Genomic DNA, 9,820 nt, shown 5'->3' on the forward strand with positions numbered 1-9,820 from the left:
CGTAGTATGACGATGTCAGTGCCGTGTGCAGTGCACCGTCCGAGCACACCGTCTGTGTGCATCAGTGACGGTGTCAGTGTGTGTGTGTGTGTGTGTGTATGTGTGTGTGTATGTGTGTGTGTGTCATATGTGTGTGTGTGTCATGTGTGTGTGTGTGTGTGTGTGCGCGCGCGAGCGTGCGTGTATGTGCCGTGTTTTTGTGTTTATGTGTGTGTGCCTGTGTGTGTGTGTGACACTTGTGTGTGCCAGTGTGTATGTTTATGTGTGTTTGTGTGTGAGTCTGCCGTGTATCTGTGTGTCGACTGTGCCGGTGTGTCACGTCAACAGTGTGTGCCGTGTGTGTGTGTGTGTGTGTGTGCCGGTGAGAGAGTACGAATAGTCGCCGTCACTGATTTGCATCTCCCTCAGTCCTCCTTCCTTACGTAAAGTGATCACAGTCAAGACCCGGCTGACTATTCTGCGTGTGTGGGTGTGGGTGTGGGTGTGCGGTGCCGTATCAGTGTTCAGTTGTGTGTATGTGTGTGTGCGTATGTATGTCAGTGTGTCTGTGTGTCAATGTGTGACCCGGTCAGGTGAGAGAGAGAACCGGTCGTACGAATCAGTATAGTAGTCGCCGTCACTGATTTGCATCTCTCTCTCTCTCTCTCTCTTTCTCTCTCTGTGTCGACTTTTCTGTGTGTGTGTGTGTGTGTGTGTGTGTGTGTGTGTGTGCCAGTGTGTGAAGAGTGATTTTTTTTTTAATGTATTCTTTCTGCATGTTGAATTGCCCCATTGTACTAGTCCCCCACCCCTTTGTGTATGGGCCGGTGGCCTTCACAATTAAACCTGTCAATGTCAGTGTCTCTCTGTCTGTCTCTCTCAGTCTATCTCTCAGTCTATCTCTCCGGCTCTCTCTTTCTCTATCTGTGTGTCAGTGTGTGTGTGTGTGTGTGTGTGTGTGTGTGTGTGTGTGTCGGTGTGTGCGCGCGCGCGCCGCGGTAGCCCGGCGCCCGAATGTGTCGCCGGGTCAACTGATATGACGGTCTCAGCACAGTGACCCTTCAACAGAGTCTGGACCACAGAATACTAAACAGGCAGAAGGGACATTCCTTCTTCGTGCGATCGGAAAACGCGTTCCGGTTGGCCAAGGCGTCCGCCATCTTGTTTACCCTGTAACTCGTGAGAGGCGGCGTCGCACACACACACACACGCCTAATGTCGGAGTCATTGGAAAGTCGCTTTCCAAGTTTCGTTTTACCACACACTGATTTTGAGTGTACTATCTGTTTCTTTCTTTCTATGTGATTCTGACCAGATAAATTCGGCTGTGCACATACTTGACTGAATCAGAGTTCGCTAGATTGCGCCGATCGACTGATTGCGCGTAACACTAACAGGCGGAGTTTGCAAGGAAAGAGGAGGGGTGGGGATGGTGTCCGCGTTGTTTCTGCAGTTCATTACATTTACCCTATAACACCCGTAAAGAAGCTGAATATGACTGAGTCTATTCATCACTGGGCCAAAGGATTTTAGGCCTACTGGCAAACTCTAGCCTGTGATTACATTGTCAGTCACTTCAGATGAATCTGTGTGCATGTTTGTAACGCGAATGAGATTGTGAGTGTATGTATGCGTGTTTGGATAACATTCCTCTTCAGCATTAAAAACATACAAGGACACATTTTTTTCATTATAACAGCAAAACCCCTTATAGGCGGTCACTGTATGAGCAGTACCAGTGGGATGGTTCTCACATGGAGTTTTCCACCTCAAACGAGGAAGAAAAAGAAGAAGGCAATTCAGTGTTTCCAAGCACTTTTGCTTCCTATATTTATGAATTCAAACTTCTTTTGAGAGGCCGCCTCTAATTTACAGCCACTACTTCCTGGCTAAAGGGGTGGCCGCCCAAGAGAGGATTTACTGTATATTATTGTATTAAAAATCATTGTATTAAAATAGTGTACTCACATCAATGCACCTTCCTCGATCAGTCACAGAATTGTGAATGTCACAGAATGTAGAGTGGTTTTCTCAAGTTCTTTCATTAGAGTGTCACTGTCAATTCTGGGCTCTTTAGCAGGTGGTTCATCAAGTGGTGCCACATCACTGACATTACTGCTGTTGGTACAAGGGCTGGCTTCAGAATCTGAATCGGAATGTTGTCTTTTTCGTTTATCTATTGCCACAATGACGTCTCTCTTCTTTGGTTGAGGTCGTCGACAATCTAGAGAGGGAGGAGGATTTGAGCAGGTGACGAGGGTAGGGACTGCAGTTGGAAGGAGTCTAGATTCCTGAATGTTCGTCGGGCAGTTGAAAGCCTTCTCCTCGAAGTGCACTGAGCACACCTGTTTCCTCTTGATGTTGGAGATGTTGACGTCAGCTCGTCGGATGTTGATGACCCATTTCTGGCATCTTAAAAAAAAAAAAGAAGTATTTTTATTTACTCACACCGTGACAGTGCACTCATACATAAAACCTCTCACCAACTCTTATGGAAAAATGTGGTGCACAAAAAAAGACAGATCCATACTGAAATACACACACACACACACACACACTCTCTCTCTCTCTCTCTCTCACACACACACACACACACATTATTTTGTTCCAGTGTTTTCCGCAGAGCAGCAGACTCTTTACTCCGGCTAGTATAAACAATGCCCAGAATCAGCCAGAATTGCTTGTTTTCTACGACTCAATTTCTGTCTGTACTTTAAGACACTTTGAAAGCCACCCCCCCCCCCCCCACCCCCCTTCTCCGCACCATCAGCGGTTTCCTCACAGGCGATACATTTCTCCCGAAGCAACGCAGATGTCTTATCACAGGAAAATATAAACATCAACGTAGGCTGAGTCTGCGAAGCTTGGCCTCCCATGGAGAATGCCCAAACTGAAAAGAAACAGATGTGAACTTACCGTTCTCTTTCCGTCTCTGGGTTGGGAAAATTAAACATCCACACAGTTCTGCCCGTCCTTTCATCGATGCTGGTTTTGCAGTTATTACTGCAGTTAATTACACAGAAGTACTTCGCACCACGTGTTGATACTGTTGAAATAGCCGCCATCGCAAATCGTGTACAGGGATAACAAAATGGCGGCCCGAGTATGTACGGAAACTAACGGAACATACCGAAGGCGCGTATGTCCGTTCTGCCTCTTTAGTATTCTGTGGTCTGGACTTCGATCTCAGTTCCCCGCCGGCCTAACCCCGACCAGCCCTCTCACATCCCTTCTGCCACTTCAGTCTACCATATATGTGTCAGTGTGTGCAGTGTGTGTGTGTGTGTGTGTGTGTGTGTGTGTGTGGTGTTTCAATTGTGTGTGTGCGTGTGACGGTGTGTGTGTGTGTGTGTGTGTGTGTGTGTGTGTGTGTGTGTGTGTGCAGTGTGCCTACACTGGAGTGAAAAGCGGAAACAAAATGAATACAACTGATGAACACTAATAAAAAAAAAGAATCTTCAATAACTCAGTGAACTACATCAGTTAACACATAACCATAGATATAAAGCCGGGGATACATAAACGAGTTAATCAACCAGTATATCAATAAATGTAACTGATTACAGACAGAATAACCATTAAGACAAAATGTCATCATTTATAACTGTACGTCACACGCTGAAATAAGTTGAAAATAAAACTTGACAACGAATACTAGTAAGTATACAGATAATAAACTATGATTAAAAAAAAAGAAGAAAAAAAGAACTGATCAACCAGCGCATAGAGAATCAAGACTAGTCGCAGAGCTAAATCATGTGTCATTGTTAAATTGTGACACGGCGCGGTCACACTGTGACACTTGAACTTGAAAGGTACGGTTGTCGCGGCACAGCCTCACACAGCCGTTGGCAGGAAGAGGCACCGGAAACGGTCAATGCGTGCCGGTGAACGGTCTGCCGGATATGGCGGACATATGGCCGCTGGGCCACGGAAGGTATAGTGTACGTCCACGGTTGCCCAGGCTGAGCCAGCACTGAGCAACTGAATAACACATTGGATGGGTTGAGTCCACTGAGACTCAGTGATGTAGGTGTATATATCTATACATCTATCTAATACATATCTATGGTGGGGTCATGCTGGATGTCCCCCGGCCCGGCTATGCAGACGCCTGTCCGCCCGGTCCTCACCTTAAAGTGAGCATGGAGTCACTGACACCCATCACACAGATACCCACCATCCACATACACAATGCAACAGTATTGTTCTTCCACTGTGATCACAACGAATACCTCCATCCACCTCCTGCAGGCTAGGAGCGTAGCCAGCATATGTCTTCGGGGAACGTGGCTGCAGAACTGTACCAAAACAGTTTCCGTGAGGGTCCGATCGACGGATGAAGGTTCGAATCCCACTCTCGCCCTTTTTTTCAAGTTTGATTGGAAAATCAAACTCCGAGCGTCTAGTCTTTAGGATGAGACGAAAAACCGAGGTCCCGTGTGCAGCACGCACATGCCGCACTGAAAAAGAACCCACGGCAACAAAAGGCCGTGGTTGTCCTCTGGCAAACTTCTGTAAAAAGAATCCACTATGATAGGTACACAGATAGGTATACATAGGCATACACTCAAGGCCTGACAAAGCACGTATGGTTATGCTGCTGGTCAGGCATCTCAGTACCTATAGCAGATAACTGCTGTTTTGGAGGAAGGTCCAGAATCAGCACCCTTTCGAAAGTTGTCTGCACAGTGTTGTTTTGGAGATGATGGCAGTATTAGTTTGAGTAGCAATCAGTGCCTCTCGCTCTTCTTTTCAAACTAAAGTTTGCGACTGCTTCCTCTCTCCATCAACGCAATTGGTGGTCTGATCATGGTTTTTGTTTTTGGTTCTTGACTCTGAGGTACTCTGTTACATTTTTTGCGACTTGAGATCCCAGTTGTAGTCCGCCTGTTTTAGTTGCACACTGAACCACAAAGTATGTCAGCTTGCTCAGGCTCGTGTTCCCTCAGTGGTACCTGCATATGTATATCCAGGGCAGTATATCCCACAAACTTAAATCTATTTTCAGGTCTGTGAGTTCATCCACCCTTTTTTTTTCTAATTCATTTACCTATTTATTTATTTATTTTAATATTTGGATGAGACGCGTTGCCTGATGCCACTCTGGACTATCAATCTACTTTCACCTTTTTGTCAGCAGGAGGTTCAGTGAGTCAGTACATTGGCATATTCAGTGTTTGTATGCCGCATACTAATACAGTATACAGTGGTAATGTATACAGTCATACCACTACCTAGTATAGCAGTTAAAATCTAGGATAGTGCTGGTCCCACAAGTGAAAAGATAAGGGACATATGTTGTTTTGTTTGCTTTTTGTTTTTGTTTTTAACCGCTCAACATTTCTGTTATCGTATCTGCATTTCTGCGTGCCAGTGCGTTCAACTTATACCCAGATCAGTTTCAGTTTCAATTTCAAGGAGGCAACTGAAAAGGTATCCCATCACTGAGTGAATAAGTCACTCAGTGACAGAGGTCGGGTTCTATTGAAAATAAATTGACAAAATTGTCAACTTCTTGTTGAGCAGTTTGACCGAAATCTTCAGTTGAATTTTTCAATATTTCAATTTGTTACACTAGAGCCAGTTTCAATACAATCATTCGCGTAAGGAGGTATGGGAGGCATGATATCTTGGGTCATAGTCAGGCAAGGTCAGGTTTGTGCGTTTATTTTTTCTACTGACCTCTTTACACAGAATTCAAAGGGGGACCGGAGGGGTGGACAACGTCAAGCCAGCACAAAGACCAATGTCGACTGTTGCTTCATATATTGTTTTCCACTGGAATTATTATCATCGTTGAAGCGATTAGTAGGCTAGTATAGGCTACTTAAAAACGGAGAGAATTGTCCACTACAAAGAAGAGTTCAGGCAAATCATTCTTCTCTCTCTCTCTCTCTCTCTCTTTTTTCTCAGTTGTTTTTGTTTGTTTGCACGGTTTTCCGTTTTCTTTAAGTTAAAATGAAATCTGTATGTTAGTTTCTGTGGATTTTTTTCAAGCTCCACTGATAGCGGGCCTCTGACTCGCACTATATTTAACTGATTCAATTATTAGACCAGTTTTGTATAATGTTTTAAGTTGATGAACTGTCTGTGATTTGCTTTCGTCTCACACATGATAGCACATCAACTTCTTTATTCGATTTTTTTAGTCAACATATTATGTGGAAGACTCAGTGAAACATGTATGTCGACCATGTCAATGGATGCGTCACACTGGAAAAGAAACTGAGTAATTAAATCAGCAATAGATTGTGGTCACTCCATGCAGTGGAAGGAAGAAATGGCGAAAGAGGCGTCACGGGTGCCATAAAGAACAATTATTGAAACCTATTATTTCAGTGGGAGTGGGTTGCGTGCAGTGATTGTGGGAATGCAGTTCGCTCCACTACTCTAAAAACAGATCAGTGAGGTCGCCCTCGCGGCGGGTCTCCAAACCTTGACGGGGAACTTGCATTGAAATAATTTGTTCCTGATGACTCTGGGTCCCGTCACTAGTGTGTGTGTGTGTGTGTGTGTGTGTGTGTGTGTGTTGGGTAGCAGGAGGGGAGACTGATTGAAGCTGTTCATGGAACTGAAGAGTCACACCTCACTCAAGGGCCAGAGGCAACTATTGGCAACCGACATTGAGCCGGGAGAGGAGTTGCAGGCCTGTGGGGTGAAAGTTGTGTACACTTGAAATACGGAAGGCAAGACATCTGACAAACCCATTGCCGGCCTGGCAAGTGGACGTCTTGTTTTCCAGGGATGGTCGTCCCAGTTCAGCTCCGCAGTAGGGTGGCTCACTGATCTAAAAAATGTATTTTTAGAGCACTGAGGGTGGCCCCACAAACCGACCACTGAGCTCACCACTGAGAGTGAGACCACTATCATCGAGAGCACAAAGGCTATCTGAGCAAACTGACGCAGAGGGACAGAGTGCCCTCCAGACCTCGATCCCCGTTTCCTCATCAGTGAAGTAATTTGAAACCGGAAGGATGGTTGGACCTGACACACATTTCCTGGCCCTCCCCGGCGGCCAGACGGTGCGGCGAGAGATAAGATGGCTTTCCTTACCACTGTGTGAATAGCATCTTGTATCCCCGTGTCCCAGTTACGGCTTGGCTCGCCAGCTGTACTGTGGGACCACGCTGTAATGTGGTTCATGATCACACAAACGCATAGTAAGTAGCCTGTGCTCACTCTTTTCAACGTGCCAACACTGACCCACCAGCGGAACCGCCAGCACGAGTTCAGCAAACGTGCATGGAAAAAGAGGTGCAGAGAGACAGTCTGTTGGACAAACCTGGCTTTGTCATACAATATTACATTGTATGTCCTTTTCTTTTCTCAGTTTTCTTCTTCTTCTTCTTTAAATTTTTTTTCTCACACTCTCGAAGTCACAACAGATGACCCTGAAAGAACTTGACGAAGTGCTTCAATCTACTTGTTTGATCAGTATATTACGGATAAAAAGATATCATTCAGTAATATCAAAATGTTTCCGGCTGGGACGATACTCAAAATTGTCACTTGCCGCCAAGAGGGTTGTGTCACTCCTGTGCATGGTGCGCGGGATACCAGTATCTTCGTCAATCAGTCTGTCCGCGTCTCCGACTTCCACTTATCGGTTCACTCAGACGGTGGTCACTTTTCTCTGACATTCCTTCCGGGGCTCTTGTGCGCCGTTCCCAGCAGATTTCGTACACAAGGGCAGAGTCGGCCTTTAGTTCTTCACTGAGCAACACAAACCTGGCTGGTACTAGTCATTGCCTTTTTCAGCCGAGTAGGCTACTCCACTGATAATTTAAGGCACTCCATTCCATACCTGTATACTAAGACTGTGGATCCACATTTATTTCTTCCAAGCCGGCGTCCACAGAGTCCGTGTTTGCAGGGCCTCAATGTGTACTCCGGCGGCTCCGGCAACTGAGTTGTGTGCCGCCATTGCAATGCGTGCATGCACTGTCGTGTGCCGTGTGTGTGTGTGTGTGTGTGTGTGTGTGTGTGTGTGTGTGTGACCGGTGTGTGTGTGTGTGTGTGTGTGTGTGTGTGTGTGTGTGTGTGTGACCGGTGTGTGTGTGTGTGTGTGTGTGTGTGTGGTCTTGTGTGCTTTATTTGTGCCTGACGGTTAGTGCAACTGTCAGTGTTTATTGTTAAGCTGGGCCCGGCGGGCGCCGCTTTCATTGACAGGTACGAAATTAACATGTCAATTGTGCTTTTATTATTATTACTGCCAGTGATGACACTGAAATCAATATGATCATCAGTATCATTACTAATATAATCCAGACCACCGCTAAAGTTCTGTAGCTCAGTGACGGAGGGAAAGAAGACCGAATCTTTTCCCGTTTGACCGTGGCGGAGGTACTGACACCCGGCCGGGGCACACACACACACACACTGACGGACACACACACACACACACACACACACACACACACACACACACACTTCGTCTAATACTGATCACTTACAGTGAAAAGACGTTAAACTAAAGAACGAACGAACAACACACTTCACACACACACACACACACACACACACACACACACACACACACAATGACGAAGGGGACACAAATAACTACTCAGTCACACCGACACACACACACACACACACACACACACACACACACACACACACATACACTGACACACACACACACACACACACGACACACACACTGACACACACACACACACACACACACACACACACACACCAGAACCCGGGCTGACTTTCACACCGTCACACACAGTGCCACACACACACTCACTCACACACACCGTGACACACACACACACACACACACACGCGCGCACACTGTCACATGACACACACACACCGGGCACTGACACACACACACGCTCAGTACGGTGACACACGCATTGGCACTCAGTGACACTGACACACACACACATACACACACACACACCACACACTGACACACACACACACACACACACACACACACACACACACACACACACACACACACACACACACAGTGGCACTCAGTGACCGTCTGAGACTGGCACGGTCGTACAGGCACCGGGAGACCGCAGACACGACACGCACGCACGCCATGAGCACGCACACACACACATACAATACCACACACACACACACACACACACACACTTACACTGACGTGGTACACATTCACACGGATAACTTGCGTGTGGCACGTTACACGGAACATGAAGTCCCTTTCTGAATCAGTCGGACGCATCATATTCACATCCTCATTCACTCTCCTTGTTGGAGTTTAACGACCTAGTGGCGTCTACACCCTAAAGGTCAAGTTTGTTCGGTTGGAGTTGTTTAAGTCCTCATTCACCCAACCACACATAGTTACATGCACGCCCACCCATAATGATACAAGCCGGACAACCAGCGAATGGCAGGTTTCACAAAATATGAAGTCCCGCATTGAGTCAAGTGCAAAGGAAAAAGACGTATGACCTAAATAAAGCCCTAACCTCAGGCTCAAGCCAGTCCCACGTTCAGACATGCATAGATATGTCTGAGCATAATTATACTTTAAAAAAGAAAAAAACAGAAGAAAAAAAGGAACCGACGTCTCCAAGCTAAACTCTGGGTTTTATATTTCTTTTTCTTTTTATTTATTTAGTATTTATTTTTTACTTTCATGATGATATGCTGGTGATATTTGTTACCAAACATTCAAGTCAAATTATTTTTCACTGAGAAATCTTGTTTTGTGGTCAATTAGGTCCAGTTCATGTAAAAGGGGAAAAAAACCCCCAGTGTTTTTCGGGATTGTGTTGGCCCTGTTGTGAGAGAGAGTGAGAGCACGAACCAATCAGAACACTTGTTTCTGCAATTTGCGCGAAAA

This window comes from Babylonia areolata, chromosome 20 (assembly GCF_041734735.1).
Source record: "Babylonia areolata isolate BAREFJ2019XMU chromosome 20, ASM4173473v1, whole genome shotgun sequence".
Classification (NCBI taxonomy): Eukaryota; Metazoa; Mollusca; class Gastropoda; order Neogastropoda; family Buccinidae; genus Babylonia; species Babylonia areolata.